The sequence below is a fragment of the Odocoileus virginianus genome, chromosome 23 (genome assembly GCF_023699985.2).
Source record: "Odocoileus virginianus isolate 20LAN1187 ecotype Illinois chromosome 23, Ovbor_1.2, whole genome shotgun sequence".
Taxonomy (NCBI): domain Eukaryota; kingdom Metazoa; phylum Chordata; class Mammalia; order Artiodactyla; family Cervidae; genus Odocoileus; species Odocoileus virginianus.
In genome coordinates this window covers 22430621-22452574 of record NC_069696.1, presented here as the reverse complement: position 1 = coordinate 22452574, position 21954 = coordinate 22430621, and the positions used below count along the sequence as shown (strand labels likewise).

The window sequence follows — 21954 nt, the reverse complement described above, 5'->3', positions numbered from 1 at the left end:
AAATGTTTGGAGCAATCTTTGAAGGAAATGAGAAAAGGAACTGATCAGGTGAAACACTAGTGAGCAGACAAGGAGGTCAAACAGATTTTTCAAAGCATAGATTTGCAGTATTCATAAGTCGGTAGGCAATACAGTGTTATCCAAAAGACTTCCCATAGTCGAGAATAAAGTCAAGGACAGTCTATTAGATTGCTTATTATATCCTAGAATTTGCTGCCCAAGGGGGTGAGGAGGTAGTCATCTATTCAGTCATTTGTGAGGGTGACCCAGTCTAGCCTGCCTCTTAGAAGCAGCTGGTTCACCTCTTCACCTCTCACCATCGACGGCCTCCATTGGGTTGCCCTGGTCTCGATCCTGAACCACTTGCCCAGTCCAGTCATTCACTCTGTATTTATTGACTGTTCTTCTAAGGTTTTATAAATAGGGCATTTTCAAAACCTGGCCAAGTGCTTTAACTAAATCTAGCTCTCTGTCAGCGTTTATCCATCTTGTGAGGTCTACTCCATAGCAGAACTCAAATCTATCCTTTCTTTCCTCACCAGGACCACCTTAGTCCAAGTTACCATGATTTCATGTAGACAATGGCCACCATTTTATAACCACTTGTCCCACTTCCAATCTTGTCTCTTTTTAAACCTTCTTCCTCATAGCAGCCTAGTGATTGTGTTTAAAATGTTATAAAATGATGGGGTCTTCTTGCACTTAGAACAAAATCCATTTTAACCTGACATATCAGTCATTACAGGGCAAAACCCCCACCTGTCTCTGACCTCATCTCCCTGCACTTGCTTCCTTGCCTACAATGCTCCAGCAACAGTGAACTTTGATTTTCTAGAACTCGCCAAGCACACTCTTGCCTTAGAGTGTTGGTGCTGATTTTCCCTCAACTCAGAACGTTCTTCTGTCTGATCTTTGCATGGCTGGCTCTTATGCTTTAGCTCCCAGCTTGAAGGCTACCTCCCTGGAGAAAATTTTATTTATTACTCTATCTTATATACACGACCTCTTCATTCCTTCATAACTATATTATAATCTCCTATCTTTTCTAAAGAAAATATATTATTCCATAATAAGTTGACAACAATGTCATTCACACATTTCTATACTTGTTTTATCTCTTTTTCACTAGATTGTAACATCTTCGGGGGCAGGAATCACGTCTGTCTTGTATAACATTATAGCACCAGTCTCTAGCCAAATGCCCCATTAAATACCTAGTACATAGTCCAAAATGTGAACTCATTAAATAAGTGAGGATGAAAGAATCAACCTATATATTGCCAAATATATTAATTCTGGGGATTGTATCTCAAGCATTTATCAATACTGTTCAGATTTTCCTTCTTGCAATCCTTTTGCTTGCATTTCTGTGACATCATACACTGCTGATACTCTTACTTCTTGGAAATTACTCTCATTTTCAATTTTTAGTTTCCTTGTGCTCAGTCACTAAGTCATGTCTGACTCTTTGTGACCCGATGGACTGTAGTCTGCCAGGCTCCTTCCTCCATGGCATTTTCCTGGCGAGAACACTGGAGTGGGTTGCTATTCCCTGCTTCGGAGGATCTTTTCACCCCAGAGATCGAACCCAAGTCTCCTAGGTCCCCTGCTTTGGCAAGTGGGTTTTTTACCACTGAGCCACTGGAAAAGCCCATTAGTCCCTCAACAGTCCTAAAATATTAGAATTCCTTGGAGATTTACCCTTGGCTCTTTCCCTTTTCAAGTCATCATATGCTTCCAAGATAATCTGAAGTATGGTCACCACTTTAACCCATCCCATACGCTAATCACTTTCCAATGCTTCAGTCCGTAGCTTTATCCATCATGTGTTTTAAAGATATTCATCCAGATACTTAGTATTTCTAAATTGATATTTACAAGTTCCCTAAAACTTAGTATTTCTAAAATTAAACATTTAATTTTCTCCATACCTCAGTCTTGTTTCTGCTTTTATATCCCTTCATGGCACCACCTTCCATCCATCTAATCAATCCATCCATCCACTACTCATTTACTCATTTTTTTTCAGTAATTATTTACAGGCACTATTCTGAAATAGGTACATCAGTAGATAACATAGGCAACAAAACAGAACAGAACATCAAAAACTGGGAAAAAAAATTGTTTTTATGTTAGAAACCTTCACCAACTTAAAATCTTTTCTCACTTTCTGTTTCTAGTTGAGAATCAAGTTTTCATCAATACATCCACTTACAGATTCTTTATCAGTCTTGTTTTCTCCCTTCATTCTCTACCTGCCTTAATTCAAGTCCTTATCATCTCTAGGATTCCAATAGCTTTTTTTTTAATTGGTCATTTTGCCTCCAGGCTATCTTGCAATCCACTACCAAAATACAAGGCAAATCACTCTAAAATGCAAATCTTTCAAGACCTTCCCCTGTATTAAAATCTTTCAGCGGATCTCCATCCCTACAGAAGGAATATCTTGTTTATACATCTCCTACAATCAAGTCCAGAGGACTGACACAGACCAAGTCAAAGTCAGAATTACGTAAAGGACAGAGTCCTAGGTGAACACCCCAAATATTCCAAAGTTTTCATTACAGAGCATCATCACAATATGAAATGTGCTGGCACCAGCTGGAACAGACCAAGCAGATCTAATCAATTTATGCATGTATTTTTTCATCATAGAAATGCTGCTTTCATTTTCCCTCTATCATTCTCTATGCTTGTTATGCTTTCTTACTTTATACCATTTGCTAAATTATTAAGTTTAATTTTAACTTCCAATTCCTGATGATTTATGAATATACTGTACAAAACATTTCTCTATTGTAGATTTCTATGAGCTACACTAGCTATTTGTACTAAATATGTGTGTCATAATAAAGTCAGCTTTATTTATATACATCATTCCCATTTTAACCTCAATTTTCTTCTAAGGAAAGCTTTATAGCAAATAATATTTTAACTACTAGGCCAATGTAGAATTCCTCCTGATTGTTACTTAATGGATAAGGGAAATCAAATTGCTTCAGTTTTCCTTGAGTAATTTTTTGGAATGACGTGTTGTGTATAAAATTGTGACTTCCTTTGAACCCAAATTAATCTTTTTCTGCAAGTAACCTGGATATTTATTTTTTAATTATAGGTAAAGCTGTTATTATAGGCATAGATTGCCTTGTTTGAAAGACATCTTAAGTAAAGCCATATTAGCCATTGTTTTCATTGGTTGGCAGAAGCAATCAATCCACCTATCAATCAAATGTTTATTGGGTGCCAACCTTGAGCCTGGCATTGATCCAGCTCTGCACATCAGTGGAACAATAAGTGCAATAAGGGGAAAAGAAGACAATAAATCTCAAATTATAAAATAAATTTAATACTTTTCATTTAAGCAAAGATTATAGTTTTTCATGTAAAAAAATTTGTAAGAAGAATTATTTTTAGTTTGAAGAATGAAAGATATTATTTAGAATACGATATGGTACAGGGAAAGTGATTCCATAGAGCTTTTGTGCTGTTTGGTAATTATCTATCATTATTGAAGCAGTGGACCAGGGCCTTTGTCCTACAAGTCACAGCATTGGGTCACTGTGCTATCTTAAGAAGTCTCTCAGAAGGCAACTTTAGAAGGAACCAATTCTGAGCTCAGTGTTCTTTCCCAGTGGACTCAAAAACCCCTTTGTTCCGAGTGACTCTATATTTACACTCGAACATCCACTTGAGCCTTGAACCTGAGAGTTCAAGTAAGCTCTGTAGAGCTTAGTTCCAAGAGACTAAACAGAAAGTCAAAGGAGATACACTTCTGAAAAAATCAACAAAGAACAATTACTGAAGGTTAGCTAAGATCTTTATATATGAAATATCCTCTTCATCTAGATGGAGATTGCACTTCTTACAGATTCAAATTCTGAATTGGAGGACACAATGTTAAATAAAAGAAGACTTTTTCATGTATTTTAGGACTTTTTTTTTTTCACTATGCGTGTGTGTGTGTGTGTGTGTGCTAAGCCAGTTCAGTTGTTTTGACTCTTTGCGACCCTATTGACTGTAGCCAGCCAGGCTCTTCTATCCATGGGATTCTCCAGGCAAGAATACTGGAGTGGGTTGCTGCGCCCTGCTCCAGAGGATCTTCCCCACCCAAGAGCAAACCCAAGTCTCCTGTGATTCCTGCATTGCAGGTGGATTCTTTACCGCTGAGCTACCAGGGAAGCACCTTTGTCACTATATGAGTTAGTTAATATATTCAAGTCACCATATTCCAAAGGGTTTCTAACAAGTAGAATCTCTGTACACCTAATTATTTCATCAGTAAACTTTTAAAAACAGCCATGTAAAACAAGTGAATAAACATAGACTATGTTCAGCCAATAGTATGCTATTTTAGTGACTAATGGAAAATAAGTCAGCCAAGTCAAAGCCACTTACTTGTTTTAGGCACCCAAGAAAATTATTTGTGAGATTTCTGGGGAGGTCAGATGATCTGAAGACCATTTCTCTGACTACTGCGGACCAATTTTTCAGTATTGGACTTTCAATTGCCAAGTTTATTTCTTTAAATGCTTCTCTCTATTGCCCTGCTATGCTTAGTCACTCCTGACTCTGAGACCTCATGGACTGTAGTGTGCCAGGATCCTCTGTCCATGGGGATTCTCCAGGCAAGAATACTGGAGCGGGTAGCCTATCCCTTCTCCAGGGGATCTTCCCCACCCAGGAATTGACCCAGGGTCTCCTGCATTGCAATAGATTCTCTACCAGCTGAGCTACCAGTCAAGCCCCTCTCTCTACATAATCAGAAGTTATTCACCTGTATTTTTAGATGGTATACTCACCAATCAGCCATTCAGTACTTTCACACAGAGCACTTAAAATTTCAGATCTTCAACTTCCTCCTTTTATCTCCTACTGATATCACGTTCTTCAATACCAATATTAAACCTATCAAAGCTGTAATCTACTGTGCTTTCTTAGATATTAATATCAAACTAATCTCTTTTAGTATGTTGGCTAATAAGCGTTAACCACCAGATTTAAAATAATAACCAATTATATTCAGTTGGTTAGGCCTTTAATGATTACATTAGCCAAGAACCTAAAATCATTGTTACTTTCATTTTTATAGACTCTATTCTAGGAATATAAGATTTATAGATAAAGATGTTCATTATATCATCCATAATGAATTTTAAAATAGATGTTTGATGTATTTTTATTAGCAACAAGGAAGAAACACCTTAATTTTTTCTAGAAATAATAATGAAATTAGGGTCCCTAATGTCAAGAAAAACAGATTTAAAAACACAAGGCACCAGAAAGTATATATTATGTTAACTCCATTTATGAAAGATTCAAGAGCAGGATAACCTGTCTCTGATGATGCAACAAAATAGTGACTCCTTATGAGAAATGAGACTGAAAGGGGCTAGAAAGGAACTTTCTGGAGTAATGGAAATAGTCGGTATCTTGTTTGGGATATTGGTTACATGGGTATTTTTGGTTGTTGTAGAGTCACTGGGTCATGTCTGTAGCATGCCAATCCTGCTGTCCCTCACCATTTCCTGAAGTTTGCCCAAGTTCATGTCTATTGAATCAGTCATGAACATGGGTATACTCTATATGTATTTGTCAAAACTCATTGATCTGAATACAATGTGTATCTCTTCATGCAAATTTTATGTCAGTTACAAACTAAGCTTTTGTACCAATTTGTCAGTTTCTATGTTATTGTCTCTCAAGTCCAAATCCAGTCTTCTACTGCTGACTTTCTAATGTTGAAGCTGAGATTCACCAGCCGTGCCCTCTTTCTGCTTTGCCAGGTGGCCCAATCTTCAGTTCAGTTCATTTCAGCCGCTCAGTTGTGTCCGACTCTTTGTGCCCCCATGGAAAGCAACATGCCAGGCCTCCCTGTCCATCACCAACTCCCGGAGGTTACTCAAATTCATGTTCATTGAGTCAGTGATGCCATCCAACAATTTCACCTTCTGTCCTCCCCTTCTCCTCCCACCTTCAATCAGGGTCTTTTCCAGTGAGTCAGCTCTTCGAATCAGGTGGCCAAAGGATTGGAGTTTCAACTTCAACATCAGTCCTTCCAATGAATATTCAGGACTGATTTCCTTTAAGATTGACTGGCTTTCCTTTAAGATCTCCTTGCTGTCCAAGGGACTCTCAAGAGTTTTCTCCAACACCACAGTTCAAAAGTATCAATTCTTCCGGTGCTCAGCTTTCTTTATAGTCCAACTCTCATATCCATACATGAGTACTGGAAAAACCATAGCCTTGACAAGACAGACCTTTGTTGGCAAAGTAATGTCTCTGCTTTTTAATATGCTATCTAGGCTGGCCATAGCTTTCTTTCCAAAGAGCAAGCATCTTTTAATTTCATGGCTGCAGTCAGCATCTGCTGTGATTTTGGAGCCCAGAAAAATAAAGTCAGCCACTGTTTCCATTGTTTCCCCATCTATCTGCCATGAAGGAATGGGCCCAGATGCCATGATTTAGATTTCTGAATTTTAAGTTTAAAGCCAACTTTTTCACTCCCCTTTTAAGAGGTTCTTTAGTTCTTCTTCACTTTCTGCCATAAGTTTGGTGTCTTCTGCACATCTGAGGTTATTGATATTTCTCCCGGTAATCTTGATTCCAGCTTGTGCTTCATCCAGCCCAGCATACTCATGATGTACTCTGTATATAAGTTAAATAAGCAGGGTGACAATATACAGCCTTGACATACTCCTTTCCCAAATTGGAACTAGTCTGTAGTTCCATGTCCAGTTCTAACCATTGCTTCCTGACCTGCATACAGGTTTCTCAAGAGGCAGGTGAGGTGGTCTGGTATTCCCATCTCTTTCAGAATTTTCCACAGTTTATTGTGATCCACACAGTCAAAGGCTTAGGCATAGCCAGAACTCTCTTGCTTTTTTGATGATCTAGTGGATTTTGGCAATTTGATCTCTGGTTCCTCTGCTTTTCTAAATCCAGCTTGTACATCTGGAAGTTCACGGTTCATGTATTTGCTGAAGCCTGGCTTGAAGAATTTTGAGCATTACGTCACTAGCATGTGAGATGAGTGCAATTTTGCGGTAGTTTGAGCATTCTTTGGCATTGCCTTTCTTGGGAATTGGAATGAAAACTGACCTTTTCCAGTCCTGTGGCCACTGCTGAGTTTTCCAAATCTGCTGGTATATTGAGTGCAACACTTTTCACAGCATCATCTTTCAGGATTTGAAATAGTTCAACTGGAATTCCAGCACTTCCACTAGCTTTGTTCGTAGTGATGCTTTCTAAGGCCCACTTGACTTCACATTCCAGGATGTCTGGCTCTAGGTGAGTGATCATACAATCATGATTATCTGGGTCGTGAAGATCTTTTTTGTATAGTTCTTCAGTGTATTCTTGCCACCTCTTCTTAATATCTTCTGCTTCTGTTAGGTCCATACCATTTCTGCCCTTTTTGTGCCCATTTTCGCATGAACTGTTCCCTTGGCATCTCTGATTTTCTTGAAGAGAGCTCTAGTCTTTCCCATTCTGTTACTTTCCTCTATTTCTTTGCACTGATCACTGAGGAAGGCTTTCTTATCTCTCCTTGCTATTCTTTAGAATTCTGCATTCAAATGGGTGTATCTTTCCTTTCCTTTGCCTTTCATCTCTCTTCTTTTCACAGCTATTTATAAGGCCTCCTACTAAAACCATTTTGCTTTTTTTGCATTTCTTTTTCTAGAGGATGGTCTTGATCCCTGCCTCTTGTCTAGTGTCACACACCTCTCTCCATAGATCTTCAGGCACTCTATCTATCAGTCTAATCCATTGAATCTTTTTGTCACTTCCACTGTATAATCATAATGGATTTGATTTAGGATATACCTGAATGGTCTAGTGGTTTTCCCTACTTCTATTTGAGTCTGAATTTGGCAATAAGGAGTTCATGATCTAGCCACAGTCAGCTCCAAGTCTTCCTTTTGCTGACTGTATAGAGCATGTGCATCTTTGGCTGCAAAGATATAATCAGTCAGATTTCGGTGTTGACCATCTGGTGATGTCCATATGTAGAGTCTTCTCCTGTGTTGTTGGAAGAGGGTATTTGCTATGAACAGTGCATTCTCTCGGCAAAACTCCATTAGCCTTTGCCCTGCTTCATTCTGTACCTCATGCCAAATTTGTCCTTTACTCCAGGTATTTCTTGACTCCCTACTTTTGCATTCCAGTCCCCTATAATGAAAAGGACATCTTTTGGGGGTGTTAGTTCTAGAAGGTCTTGTAAGTCTTCATAGAATTGTTCAACTTCAGCTTCTTCAGCACTATTGGTCAGGGCATACACTTGGATTACTGTGATATTGAACGGTTTGCCTTGGAAACAAACAGAGGTCATTCTGTCATTTTTGATATTGCATCCAAGTACTGCATTTCAGACTCTGTTGTTGACTATGATGGCTACTCCATTTCTTCTAAGGGATTCTTGCCCACAGTACTAAACATAACAGTCATCTGAGTTAAATTCACCCATTCCAGTCCTTTTTCACTCACTGATTCCTAAAATGTTGATGTTCACCCTTGCCATCTCCTGTGTGACCACCTCCAATTTGATCTGATTCATGGATTAACATTCTAGGTTCCTACTCAATATTGCTCTTACAGCATCGGACTTTGCTTCCATCACCCGTCACATCCACAGAGCGGTGTTGTTTTTACTTTGGCTCTGTCTCTTCATTCTTTCTGGAGTTGTTTGTCCACTGATCTCCAGCAGCATATTGAGCACCTACTGACCTGGGGAGCCCTTCTTTCAGAGTCCTATCATTTTGCCTTTTCATACTGTTCATAGGGTTCTCATGGTCAGAATACTGAAGTGGTTTGCAGTTCCCTTCTCCAGTGGACCACGTTATGTCAAAACCCTTCGTCATGACTTATCCATCTTGGGTGTCCCTACACGGCATGGCTCATAGTTTCATTGAGTGAGACAAGGCTGTGGTCCATGTGATTAGATCAGTTAGTTTTCTGTGATTGTGGTTTTCAGTCTGTCTGCTCTCTGATGGAGAAGGATAAGAGGCTTATGGAAGCTTCCTTATGGGAGAGACTGACTGAGGGGGATACTGGGTCTTGTTCTGATGGGTGGGGCCATGCTCAGTAAATCTTTAATCCATATTTCTGATGATGGGTGGGTCTGGGTTCCCTCCCTGCTATCTACCTGGAACCAAACTATGGTGGAGGTACTGAAGATAATGGTGACCTCCTTCAGAAGGTCCCATGCATGCACTGCTAAATTCAGCGCCCCCAACCCTGCAGCAGGCCACCACCAACCCACACCTCCACCTGAGACTCCTGGACACTCACAGGAAGTCTGGGGTCTCTTGTGGGGTCACTGCTCCCTTTTCCTGGTTCCTGGTGTGCGAAGTTTCTGTTTGTGCCCTTCAAAAGTCTGTTTCCCCAGTCCTGTGTAGGTTCTGGCAGCTCTTTGGTGGGGTTAATGTCGACCTCCTCCTAGCGGGCTTATTCCACACCCAAGTCTGCTGCACCCAGAGCCCCTGCCCCTGCAGCGGGCCACTGCTGACCCGTACCTCTGCAGGAGACACTCAAACACAGTTCTGTCTCAGTCTCTGTGGGGTCTCTGGGTCCTGGTGCACACAAGGTTTGTTTGAGCCCTCTGAGTGTCTCTGGCAGGTATGGGGTTTGATTCTAAACGTGATTTCACCAGTCCTACCATCTTGCTGAGGCTTCTCTGCCCTTCAACCTGGGGTTTCTGTCTCAATCTTATATCCGCCAATGGAGGGTGTTGGAGACTAGGAGGGTGGAGGAGGAGGAAGAAGAAAATACTTCTGGCTTCTTACTGTGCATTTCTTGTCCCAGCAATCTGTGTATAGTTCTTGTGAATACCACTTCAGCCACAGTTTTTCACGCTGGTAGCAGCAGTTTTAGCCCTTATCAACAGTTGAATCCATTTGCAGTTTATTCTTCACTTGCAGAAGCAGCCCCATCAACACTCCCTAGAGACATCAATACTGAGCTGGCACCTGCTCCTTAGGGTTCTGAGTTCCAGAGCGACAGAACCCTCCTTTATGGTCAGAAACCTGTTGAGCAGTCCTCTGCCTCAGATATCTGGGTTTCGAACTATGAAGACCTTCCTTTCAGGTTCTAGGTTGTAATAGTTCCAATATTTTTACTTCCCCCCCCTCAGTTCTAGAGGTTCAGTTCAGTTCAATCACTCAGTCATGTCCGACTCTTTGCGACCCCATGAATCGCAGCACGCCAGGCCTCCCTGTCCACCACCAACTCCTGGTGGTAGCTGTTTGTACAGTTGCTTCTTTATTCACGTCTTAGGATTTTCTTTTTACCATTTTATTTACCTAGCAAACCATTGAGCTTGGGTAACAGTTCTTTATCACATATACCATATCGGCCTCATTATCTGGCCAAAATTCTTAACTACCCTAAGCCTCAGTTTCTTCATATGTGATATTATTATTAATAATATCTACATCATATGCCTATTTTGATGAACACATTAAACATAAAGTGTAAAATACTTGGCAAACAAGTTTCCAATGTAATATATCCTCAAGGAGTTTATGACCTGGCCAATGAGGTAACACACACAATTCATAAGCTGTGGAGTGGGTACATAAATGTTTATTTTATTATTTATCTTTAAAATGTATATGTGTACTTTTTGTGTATTTACAATAAATAGAATCTGTTTCAAAATATAGTGAACATGAGAAAATTATTACACAAGACTGGATATTTGGCAATCGCAGTAATGAAAGAAAGATTTGAACAAAGACATCAAATTTTCTAAAGTGAGTTAGAAATACATAACTCTGATTACAGAAACAAATGCATCTAGAAGTTAAGAAAGATTCCCTTTATGTAAGTGGAACATGTTTTCTACTGCTTGAAGTGCTTAGTTGTTCAGTTGTGTCCAACCCTTTGTGACTCCTCGTAGTGGACTGTAGCCCACCAGGCTCCTCTGTCCATGGGGATTCTGCAGGCAAGAATACAGGAGTGGGTTGCTATGCCCTCCTCCAAGGGGTCTTCCCAACCCAGGCATCGAACCCAGGTCTCCCACATTGCAGGTGGATTCTTTACCATCTGAGCCACCAGGGAAGCCCAGGAATACTGGAGTGGGCAGCCTATCCCTCTCCAGGGGATCTTCCAGACCCAGAATCAAAGTGGGGTCTTGTTTGTTGCAGGCAATTTCTATACCAGCTGAGCTACCAAAAGAGTCCATGTCTACTGCAGGGAATATTAAGAGGAGAGAAGGAATCTCCTGATGTGGTGCAGAAAGTGATACCTGTCCTTTAATTGTGTTTCCCACAGAACCTCCTGGTCTGCCTTTCCTGAGAGTTGGCCATATCCACTGAAAGATGAGACCAGCCAGTCTGGTATGTTATCAGAAGAATCTATGGTTGAATGTATCCACCTTAACAAGGTCTTTATCCTCCTGTCTTACAATAACCCATAAGATGACAGTGACAGACAGTAAAAAAAAAAAAAAAAAACAAGCCAGAGAATGGAAAAGAGGTTTCTGCAGAAGAAAGTTGTCAACAATACTTTCAAGATATTGAGAGGATAGATGAGCCATGATTGCCTTAGAACTGAGGATGCTAAGACCGAAGTGTTTGCAGGAAGGCAAGCCAATGAGAAACAAGTCAATTCACACTTACAGAACTCAGGAACTAGTGCTAAAAACACACAGATTGTTAGAAATGTGTATATTCTGTTAGACCTGAGATCTGCTCTTTCCCAAACTGCACAGCCTGGCAGAAAGCAAGACTGTTTTGGAGAGCCGAAATGAAAGAGAATCTTGACTCTAGGGACAGCAGGTAAAAAGATTGCTGATCCCTTTCATACCTGAACACCCCTGGTGACTCAGATGGCAAAGAATCCTCCTGCAATGCAGGAAACAAGGCTTTGATCCCTGGGTCAGGAAGATCCCCTGAAGTAGGGAATGGCTACCGATGCCAGTAGTCTTGCCTGGAGAATTCCATGGACTGACGAGCCTGGTGAGCTACAGTCTATGGGGTGGCAAAGAGTCTGACATGACTGAGCAACTAACACTTTCTTGACTCTCCTATTGAAGCTTTCGGAAAACTAGCTGACCTCATATTCTATCTCACCTCTTCAGTTCTCCACTCCCACTAATAAAAATTAAAAGGATTCTTCATTAGGGAAATTGATCAGCTGAGGAAAAATGACCACAGGTATGATAATTTGAGATCACTGGCAAAACAACTGGGCTCTTATTCAATAATCCTTCTATGAGACCCACCCATAAATAAGTTTTAGCCATGCATGCTGACCTTAAAATTAGCTTTTGAGTATTTCAACCTAAACGTAAACAGAGAAAGAAGGATCACTACACTTTAGGGAAACCCCCAACCTGAATATGAGAAAGAAGACCAGATTGTTTGAAACAATTGCTAATGAAACAGATAACAATATAGGGAATAGAAGAACACCTAAAAGAAAAATTAGTAATTACTAATTTCAGAGTGGTAAATATGTATATATACATATTTGTACATGTGTATACAACATATATGGGCTTCCCTTGTAGCTCAGTCAGTAAAGAATCTGCCTGCAGTGCAGGAGACCCAGGTTTGATCCCTGGGTGGGGAAGATCCCTGGAGAGGGAAATAGCAACCCACTCCAGTATCGTTGCCTGGAAAATCTCATGAACAGAAGAGCCTGTTGGGCTGCAGTCCATGGGGTCAGTCACAAGGAGTTGGGCACGACTGAGTGACTAACACTTATACAACATACATAATTATACAACATATATAATATGAATATATATATGTATTTAAGCTTCCATAAAGCAAGAAGAGTATGCCATTATGAAAATAAATTCAAAGAACAAAAAAGAACTCTTGAAAATTAATAATTTGATGGTAGAAATTTTAAAAATCAAAGAAAGGAATAGCTAGTTGAAGGAATCTCTCTGAAAGTGAATGAAATAAAAAGAGAAAGAACATATAAGAGCAAAGAAAAGAAAATTAGAGGATAAACCCAGGAGCTCCCACATCTAAATAAGAGCAGTTATAAAAAGACAGAGAATAGAAGTGAAGAAAGTTCAATGAAAACAATATGAAAATATTTAAAACTATATAAAATATATCTATTTTATCCAACACCTAATACAGATCATTTTAGAATCATCTTGTGTTAATCAATATACTTATTTTTATAAAAGTCATATAATACTCAGTAATTATTTTTTTCATTCATTTTGCTTCAACATAAATAACAAAAGGAAGAAATGTCAACTTACCAGATATTATTTTCACTTAATAAAATATTATAAATGAATTAAATCTACATGTGCAAAGCAAAAATATTACACCTCACAACTGGCACTCTGCTTCATTTTAAAACATTTTAAATTCCAAATTAAAAATCCAGCGGTGGGGACTTCCCTTGTGGTCCAGTGGTCAAGATTCTGCACTTCCATTGCAGGGGGTGTAGGTTCAATCCCTGCTTGGGGAACTAAGATCCTGCATGCAGCATGGCACAGCCAAAAAAAACAATAAAAAATTAAAAAAATAAAAATACCAGTGGTCACACAGAATGACAGGATTGAAATAGTTCAGGTTTCAGTTCTTCATCTTTATAACTACTATGTTATCATTATTTATTTTGCATCTATTTAAATACAGACCTATGTAGTACAATTTTGCATCTACTATTTAAATACAGACTTCAGTAGTACAGTAGGAGCTCAAAGCAGAAGCTACACCCACAGAGAAGTCAATTCTGAACCCTTAGAAACTTACTCTCAAAATGAATGAGTGTAGCTATGTTGGCACAAATTAGAAGGATGGGACTAACTCTATAGCTAGACATTCTCCATGTTAATCTCCATGCAAAATGCATTTAGTATAGGATAAGTAATGCAAATGTGCTAATTTGAAAGTTACATATCAAAACTCAACAATGCCAGTCAGCAATTTTTCAGAACTTAAAGTGATAATAGATTTAGATGGGGAATTTCTGACATGTGGTAATAAAAAAAGAGCATCTTTTAGTATTATTATAGAATTCTTTTTAGATACTTCCTTACTGCCTACACTAAAGAATACTGCTGCGTCAGCCCTCTCTTTGTCCTCCAACTCCTAGAATGGAAAGACAGGAGTTTCCAGATTGAAATAACCTACTAAATGCTCTGCAAAATAAATTTAAAAAAAAAAGAAAAAACACTCTAAAACATTTCACTTTTATTGAAGTGAAGAATACATAGGATAAGGAAACCTGTCTTCAACCTTTAGGAGAGAAAATACAGGTCCGATGCTACCCAAATTGTTCAACAACAACAACAAAAGCTAGAAAATAATAGATTCTGTAAAATTTGAAGAGAAATTGATTTCCAACTACAATACTTAACCAAGCTAGGATTTAGAAAGTATGAGGGGAAAAAATGACATCTTAATAAAGCTAAGTGTCAAAAAATGTACTTTCCATGGTTCTTTTTCAAGAAGCTATAGGAAGATGTGCTGTATCAAAAATAAGGGGGAAAAGCTAAGAAAAAGGAAGATGAGATGCAATACAAAAAAGAGGAAAAGAGAATTCCCAGGATGTGACAGATGGGACCATATCCAAGAACAACTGACTTAAAAGGGGCTTAGGGTACTTTTCTGGTGGTCTGGTGGTTAAGCATCCACCTTCCAATGCAGGGGACACAGGTCTGATTCCTGGTGGAATTCCACATGCTGCAGAGTCAACTAAGCAGGCATGCCACAACAAGAGAAAACTCAGCACAGTCAAAATTTAAAAAAAAAATTTTTTTTTAAATAAAAGGAGCTTAGAAAAGTAGACTAGGGCACTGCAAAAGGAATGGCCAAACACATATCTGGATGGATTGATTGCCAAATACATTTGACTCTGTTTTAGCTTTCCTATGAGAATGTGAGCAATGTGAGGTCGGAGATCTGCCTTTTTAAGTCTACTGTGTACTCAGGATTTTATAAACATGAATGAGTGTCAGTCACTCAAACATGTCATGTCTGATGCTTTGCGACCCCATGGACTGTAGCCCACCAGGTTCCTCTGTCCGTGGGATTTCCCACGCAGGAATACAGTAGTGTGAATAGCCATTTCCTTCTCCAGGGGATTTTCCTGACCCAGGGAACAAACCTGCCTCTCTGGCATTGCAGGCAGTCTCCTGCATTACAGACGGATTCTTTACTGACTGAGCTACCAGGGAAGCCTTTTTAAGCATAGGTAAGCACTTCGTAATTATTCGCTGAAATTTAAAAGAACACTGACATTTTTATCTTTGTTATTTTATCCTTCTACTGGAAATATACTTTCGAAAGGATGAAAATTGCATGACTAATAGCACATTCTCAAATCTGATCTAGCTTGTCATTAAATAAAAATAAGGTGTGGGGAGGTGTGGGATGTGGAGAGGAGAAGAGAAGAGTTACCATTTTTTTTTCTTCAATTAGCTAATTTGTTTTAATTGGAGGATAATTATGTTACAATATTGTGATGGTTTTTGCCATACATCAGCATGAATTGGCCACATATGCATGTGTCCTCCTCCATCATGATCCCCTCCCCACTTCCATCCCCACCCCATCCCTCTGGGTTGTCTCAGGGCACTGGCTTTCGTACCCTGCTTCATGTATGGAGCTCACACTGCTCATCTATTTTCCTTATGGTAATGTACATGTTTCAGTGCTATTCTCTCAAATCATCCCACCCTCGCCTTCTCCCACTGAGTCCAAAAGTCTGTTCTTTATATCTGTGTCTCCTTTGCTGCCCTGCATGTAGGATTGTCAGTACCATCTTTCTAAATTCCATATATATGCATTAATATACAGTATTTGTCTTTCTCTTTCTGACTCACTTCATTCTGTATGATAGTCTCCAGGTTCATCTACCTCATTAGAACAGATTCAAATGCATTCCTTTTTATGGCTGAGTAATATTCCATTGTGTATATGTACCACAACTTCTTTATCCATTCACCTATCAATAGACATCTAGGTTGCTTCCATGTCCTAGCTATTGTAAATAATGCTCCAAAGAACATTGGGGTACCTGTGTCTCTTTCAATTCTGGTTTCCTCTGGGTGTATGCCCAGCAGTGGGGTTGCTGGGTCATATGGCAGTTCTAGTCCTAATTTGTTTTTTTTTTTTTTTTCAATTGAAGGCTAATTACTTTACAATATTGTGGTGGTTTTTGTTGTACAACAACATGAATCAGCCACGGGTGTACATGTGTCCCACCATACTAAACCCCCATCCCACCTCCCTCCCCACCCCATCCCTCTCGGTTATCCCAGACCACCAGCCTTTCATGCCCTGCTTCATCTATCAAACTTGCACTGGTCATCTATTTTACATATGGCAATATACATGTTTCAATGCTATTCTCTCATATCATCCTACCCTAGCCTTCTTCCACAGAGTCCAAAAGTCTGTTCTTTACATCTGTATCTCTTTTGCTGCCTTGCATATAGGGTCATCATTACTGTCTTTCTAAATTCCATATATGTGCATTAACATACTGTATTGGTGTTTTTCTTTCTGATGTACTTCACTCTGTATAATAGGTTCCAGTTTTGTCCACTTCATCTGAACCGATTCAAATGTGTTCTTTTTTTATACCTGAGTAGCATTCCATTGTGTATATGTACCACAACTTCCTTATCCATTCATCTGCCAACAGGCATCTAAGTTGCTTCCATGTCCTGGCTATTGTAAACAGTGCTGCAATGAACAGTGGGGTACTTATGTCTCTTTCAATTCTGATTTCCTCGGTGTGTATGCCCAGCAGCGGGATTGCTGGGTCATAGAACAATTCTATTTCCAGTTTTTTAAGGAATCTCCACACTGTTCTCCCTAGTGGCTATACCAGCTTGCATTCCCACCAACAGTGTAACAGGCTTCCCTTTTCTCCACACCCTCTCCAGCATTTATTGTTTGTATTCTTTTTGATGGCAGTCATTCTAACTGGCATGAGATGGTACCTCATTGTCGTTTTGATTTGCATTTCTCTGATAATGAATGATTCTGAGAATCTTTTCATGCATTTGTTAGCCATCTGTATGTCTTCTTTGGAGGAATGTTTGTTTAGTTCTTTGGCCCATTTTTTGATTGAGTCGTTTATTTTTCTGGTATTGAGCTGCCTGAGACGTTTGTATATTTTTGTGATTAATTCTTTGTCAGTTGTTTTGTTTGCTATTATTTTGTCCCTTTCTGAGGGCTGCCTTTTCACCTTGCTTATAGTTTCTTTCATTGTGCAAAATCTGTTAAGTTTAATTAGATCCCATTTGTTTATTTTTGGTTTTATTTCCATTATTCTGGGAGGTGGGTCTTCGAGGATCCTGCTGTGATTTATGTCGGAGAGTGTTCAGCCTATATTTTCAACAGTTACCATTTTAAATGATACTTTAAATGATGTCAAATTGTACTCAGACTTTTAGGACCTCAAATTAACAATATCTATCAAAATATAAAATGCCACCTACATTTTAACTCAACATTTTCACTTCTCTAGGAATATGAAAGTGGCTTACACAAAGTAGAGTTTGAAAAAGTGTGGTCAACACAGCATTCTTTATAATAGCTAAAAACTGGAAACTAGCTATTTTGTTCAACTTAAGGGACCTGGGTAAATAAACTTTGGTGAAGCTATTCAATGGAGTGTCATGTGGTTGTTAACACAAAATGAAGTAGATCTGTATGTGCTGACTTAGGAAGATCTCCCAAGATAGATTATTAAGTGAGAAACGTGAGGTGCAAAAAGATAGGAAAGGAGTGATGCCACTTAAGCAAAGGAAAATATCCATACACTATGAGACAATGCTTAGGTATCTTCTTCCACTATTAAATACAATTAAATATTATTAAATATCAAATCATTGGTCATAAATATAATGCAATTAATTAAAATAATCAGTAAAATTAATGAGAGAGATAACCCATGATATTCTGGTAAATATTTAACAACTGGCTTCTTATGGAAAAAATCATTTCCTTGATTTTACCATTTGCCAATATCTTTTGTGTACATATTCCCACCACCATGATTTCATGTCACCAACATAATATCACTGGATTCAGAGAAGGATGTTCACAATTTGCTTTCCCAAGCCCGGAGGAACCCACTGACCAGCATGCCACTGGGGGAGATCACAAGACAAGGGACTTGTATTATCAGCGAATATGATCTCTGCTTTCCACCTTATGGCTCTTTTACACCTTCCGCTGTTCGAAAGTAAGGTCAGACAGGCCCTTCAGCCAGGCAAAACTTTCTGCGATGTTTGGTTTCTCTGGGAACTGGATGAGCAGAGCTGCTAAATTCAGCTTTTGCACTGAACAAAGATCAGGCAATTTACACGATTTTTCCTTTGCCTCTTTTGGGCTCTTGGATGTGTTTGCATGTAAAGTAAAGAAAATATTAGGTAGAACAAGAATGAGCTATCAAATTGATATTTCCTGACCTTTCGAGATAGAAAGTGCACCTTAAATTAACAACATGTATGGAATAAATGCAATGAGTTATGCCCTTTGACTTCAAACTATTTGCTTTCAAGATATGTGTGTATGACCATCAACATTTTGACAGAAACCCTAATACTGGGCCTTTGGAAATCCCCACAGTAAATGCTTGGCTAAATAGCAAGAAAGGAGAAATGATCTTTCCTCTTAAGTGAGTGCTGATCCAAGCAGCAGTTTCTTCATTTGCTCAATGCACTGTCATCTATCTACCATCACATGTGGGCAAAGGTCATGCATCAGCAATGCTTATCTATGTCCATGTTTATTCACAGCTGGAAGTAGGCAGGAAGTATAGTTTTAAGGGAAAAAGGTGAGACAAACTCCAGGAGGAGGAAGGAGAATTTCTGTTATACTATATGAATCTTATTTATTTTTGAGGAGGTTCTGACAAGTTCAAAATAGGTGATCCTATCACTGAAAGAGGATTAAGTACATAATTGATAATTGTTGTTGTTTAGTCACTAAGTCGTGTCCAACTTTTTTGTGACCTCCCGGACTGTAGTCCACCAGACTCCTCTGGGCATCAGATTTCCCAGGCAAGAATACTGGAGTGGGTTGCCATTTCTTTCTTCAGGGGATTTTCTTGACCCAAGGAATATGAGGACTGTTCTCAGTAATAGAGGACAGATACATCATCATTTGTCAATAAATGATATTACAATTAAGTGCAGAAAGTTAGGAGTGATGCTTTGATGCTGTCACTTGACAATACAAAATCAATGTGTCCCCAAGAATATGGAAATATAGCTCAGAAGGATAAGTAGGAAAAATAAACCTTTGCACATTTAGACAGCACAAAAGATCAAAGTCAGAGCATACCCTGTTAAAATACATTTACTAAGTTGCAAAACCACTATAGGATATTTTTAGAGAAATATAGTTGGCTCTTGTTTTGTGGAAATAAATATTTTTCTAAAAAGAGAGTGAAGGAGTATATTAACTTTAATTATCCATTGATTTTAATTATGAAAGTAGCTGTGAATTTTGAAAAGTACCTAATCTCATACATTTAATAAAATTACTTCTATAAATGCCAAAATATTTAAAAGTAATACATCTACTAAAACTTTTACCAAACTAATATTAACAATCAGAGTTGTACAAAGTTTGTTAGGTTTTGTTTTAATCCTGAGAACATTATTTTCAAGGCCAAAGAAAAAGATAATATTTTAATCAAACAGACCACATTGCTTCAGTACTATCATCTTTCTTACCCATGATTATACAACAGAACAACATGTCTTCTTAGTTTATGAGAACTTGCTTCATAGCAGTTAATGAAAAGTGCTGACATAAAGAAATAAAAAAGGTTGATGTAGATTAAATGTTGGAAAATATTTAAGAATAAGGGCGAGTCCCTTAAAATACAGCATTAAATTTACTTTGTGCAGCCACATTGGCTGGGATTCATACAATGGTAAATAAACTCATGAGGATTTCTAGGTTCCATAAGTGCTAAAATCAATATAAGCATCAAAATTCTAGGACTCTACATTCAATGAAGAAACTAAAAATTGTCTGATGTGATATTTATGTTAACTCATGTCAAAACAATGCCCTGAATTGTCGATTTTGTCATGGCAAATTTCTACACATTGAGTCTTCGGCATTACAACATGTACTTGTAAAACTGAAAATGACGATCATTTCTCCCACTAAACAAAACTCCGTTCAGACCATAGGCTGAGTAAAATATCAAGTTCTGATCTCTAAAACCAAAAAGGAATGTTTAACTCATAATCAAATTAACGTTTGCTTTGCTAAAGCCAGAAATCATTTCTTTCAAGTTGCTTCTGACTTTGTCCAGGTCATGTAATCCCGACCAAACATGGCCAGTTCTGAGGTTTTGATGCACACAGTGCTAGAAACTCTGTATAACGTTTTAAAAAGATATTCAAACCTTCAGAGTTCTTTCATTTCAAATGAAATTTTAATGTGCATAAATGAAGGACCAGAATGTATAAAGGCCCTAATGTTATTAGCTATAATATTTGTGAAAGATTATTCTATAATTATGTTTAACTTGATGGAACAAGTGTATCTGCACACCCAAACCAGAATAGAAAAGAATCATGACTTGACTGTAAATCTTCATTGGCATTATAAAAATAATATCTGAAGAACTGAACAGACAGATAGGACAGAAACTGCATTTAATAAACAAATACACTGCTGCACTTAATAGAAGAGCAATGGTAAAGGAAATATTTTAGCCATCGTATTACTCACCTATTCATTCTAAAGCGTAATTGTCAGCTTTATTTTCCTATGCCAGAGTAAGCGGCTGCATCTTTGGGATATTTACAATTTGTGCAATTTATTGAGACAGATCCAATTCCTTTTTTATTTGTTTTCCCAAAGCACCTATTTTTTTACCTTTGCTGACCAGTGCAAAATCATCCTCGCTAATGTTTATAAAATACCACATTATTGTTAGATATCGAATCCAAATGCAAGCGCTGCAGGTTCTAACAGATACGAGCTTGATGGAATCTGTCTGTAGATTGCTGCTGTCCAGACTGCCTAAGCATAGATTCTGTGAAAGTCAGTGACACGAAAGGGAAGAAAGCCAGGTGTGTGTGTGTGTGTGTGTGTGTGTGTGTTTATGTGCAGACACAGATATGTGCTGGGAGAGAGAAGCAGATGGATACAAATGACCAGAAAGGGAAAGAAAGGGAAATTCCAGCTAAGAAAACATTTCAAAACTTGGATACAAAAATATGGCAACATCTAGTTTTTCCCTTATGATTCAGCTTTTAACCCATCGAACGTCAAGCATAAGAAGAATAAGAATGTACATTTATGGATAGGTACAGTACTTAATTGGAATTTTTGAAATTTCTACAAGCCATTTGTCACCCAAATTCTGTGTTTACTAAAAACTACTACATACAATAGGAAATGACGTAATAGAAAGGTCAACTACAGGAAAAAAATTAATGAACTCTGTAGCTTCCAGCTAAATTAAAAGGTAGAGGTGCTATTTCCCAGTAGTTAAGGAGCCTTGGGGCATTTTATGGCTTTCTCTCAGTCACTGAGACACTGCCTTCCTCCCTCAATGTGAAAATAATCTAAGGACATTAGAATATTTGCTGGGTGGTGGGGACATGCAGAGACTTCACTTTCCTAGATTCTCTGTTCAGCAATATGGAAAAATGAGAACTAGTTATACTTTTTGTCAACATATGGCAAACTTCCAAATTTCAAGAAGGAAATATACAAAAAGACGAATGGAACCAACATTGTATTTGTACCATATACTAGAGATTATTCTAGGCTCTCTACCTACACGGGCCCCTTTAATCCTGCCAATAACCTTGTACTATAGTAATGAACCCCATTTTACTAAAGAAGAAATTCAAGCTCTGAAAAGAAAAGCAAACTACCCAAGGTTATAAAGAAAGGAAAGATCAGACAACACCCTATTAAGGAGATCTGGATGTATGTAGTTAATAGCACACACTTTACAAGACTTAGGAGGAAATTAAGAATA

The 21954-nt window shown here is 38.5% G+C and overlaps 1 long non-coding RNA gene and 1 other non-coding gene across 2 annotated transcripts in view; one reads left to right on the top strand and one right to left on the bottom strand.

Annotated features, from left to right (window-relative positions):
- Positions 1–20827, bottom strand: part of LOC139030605 (uncharacterized) — a 63511-nt gene extending 42684 nt beyond the window's left edge. The window contains exon 1 of the long non-coding RNA XR_011482996.1: positions 20691–20827. This is a non-coding gene — a long non-coding RNA (uncharacterized lncRNA). The remainder of the gene's footprint in view (positions 1–20690) is intronic.
- On the top strand, positions 13368–13440 carry TRNAG-UCC (transfer RNA glycine (anticodon UCC)). The gene has a single exon. It is a non-coding gene; the product is annotated as a tRNA-Gly (tRNA).
- Positions 20828–21954: the final 1127 nt, after the last annotated feature.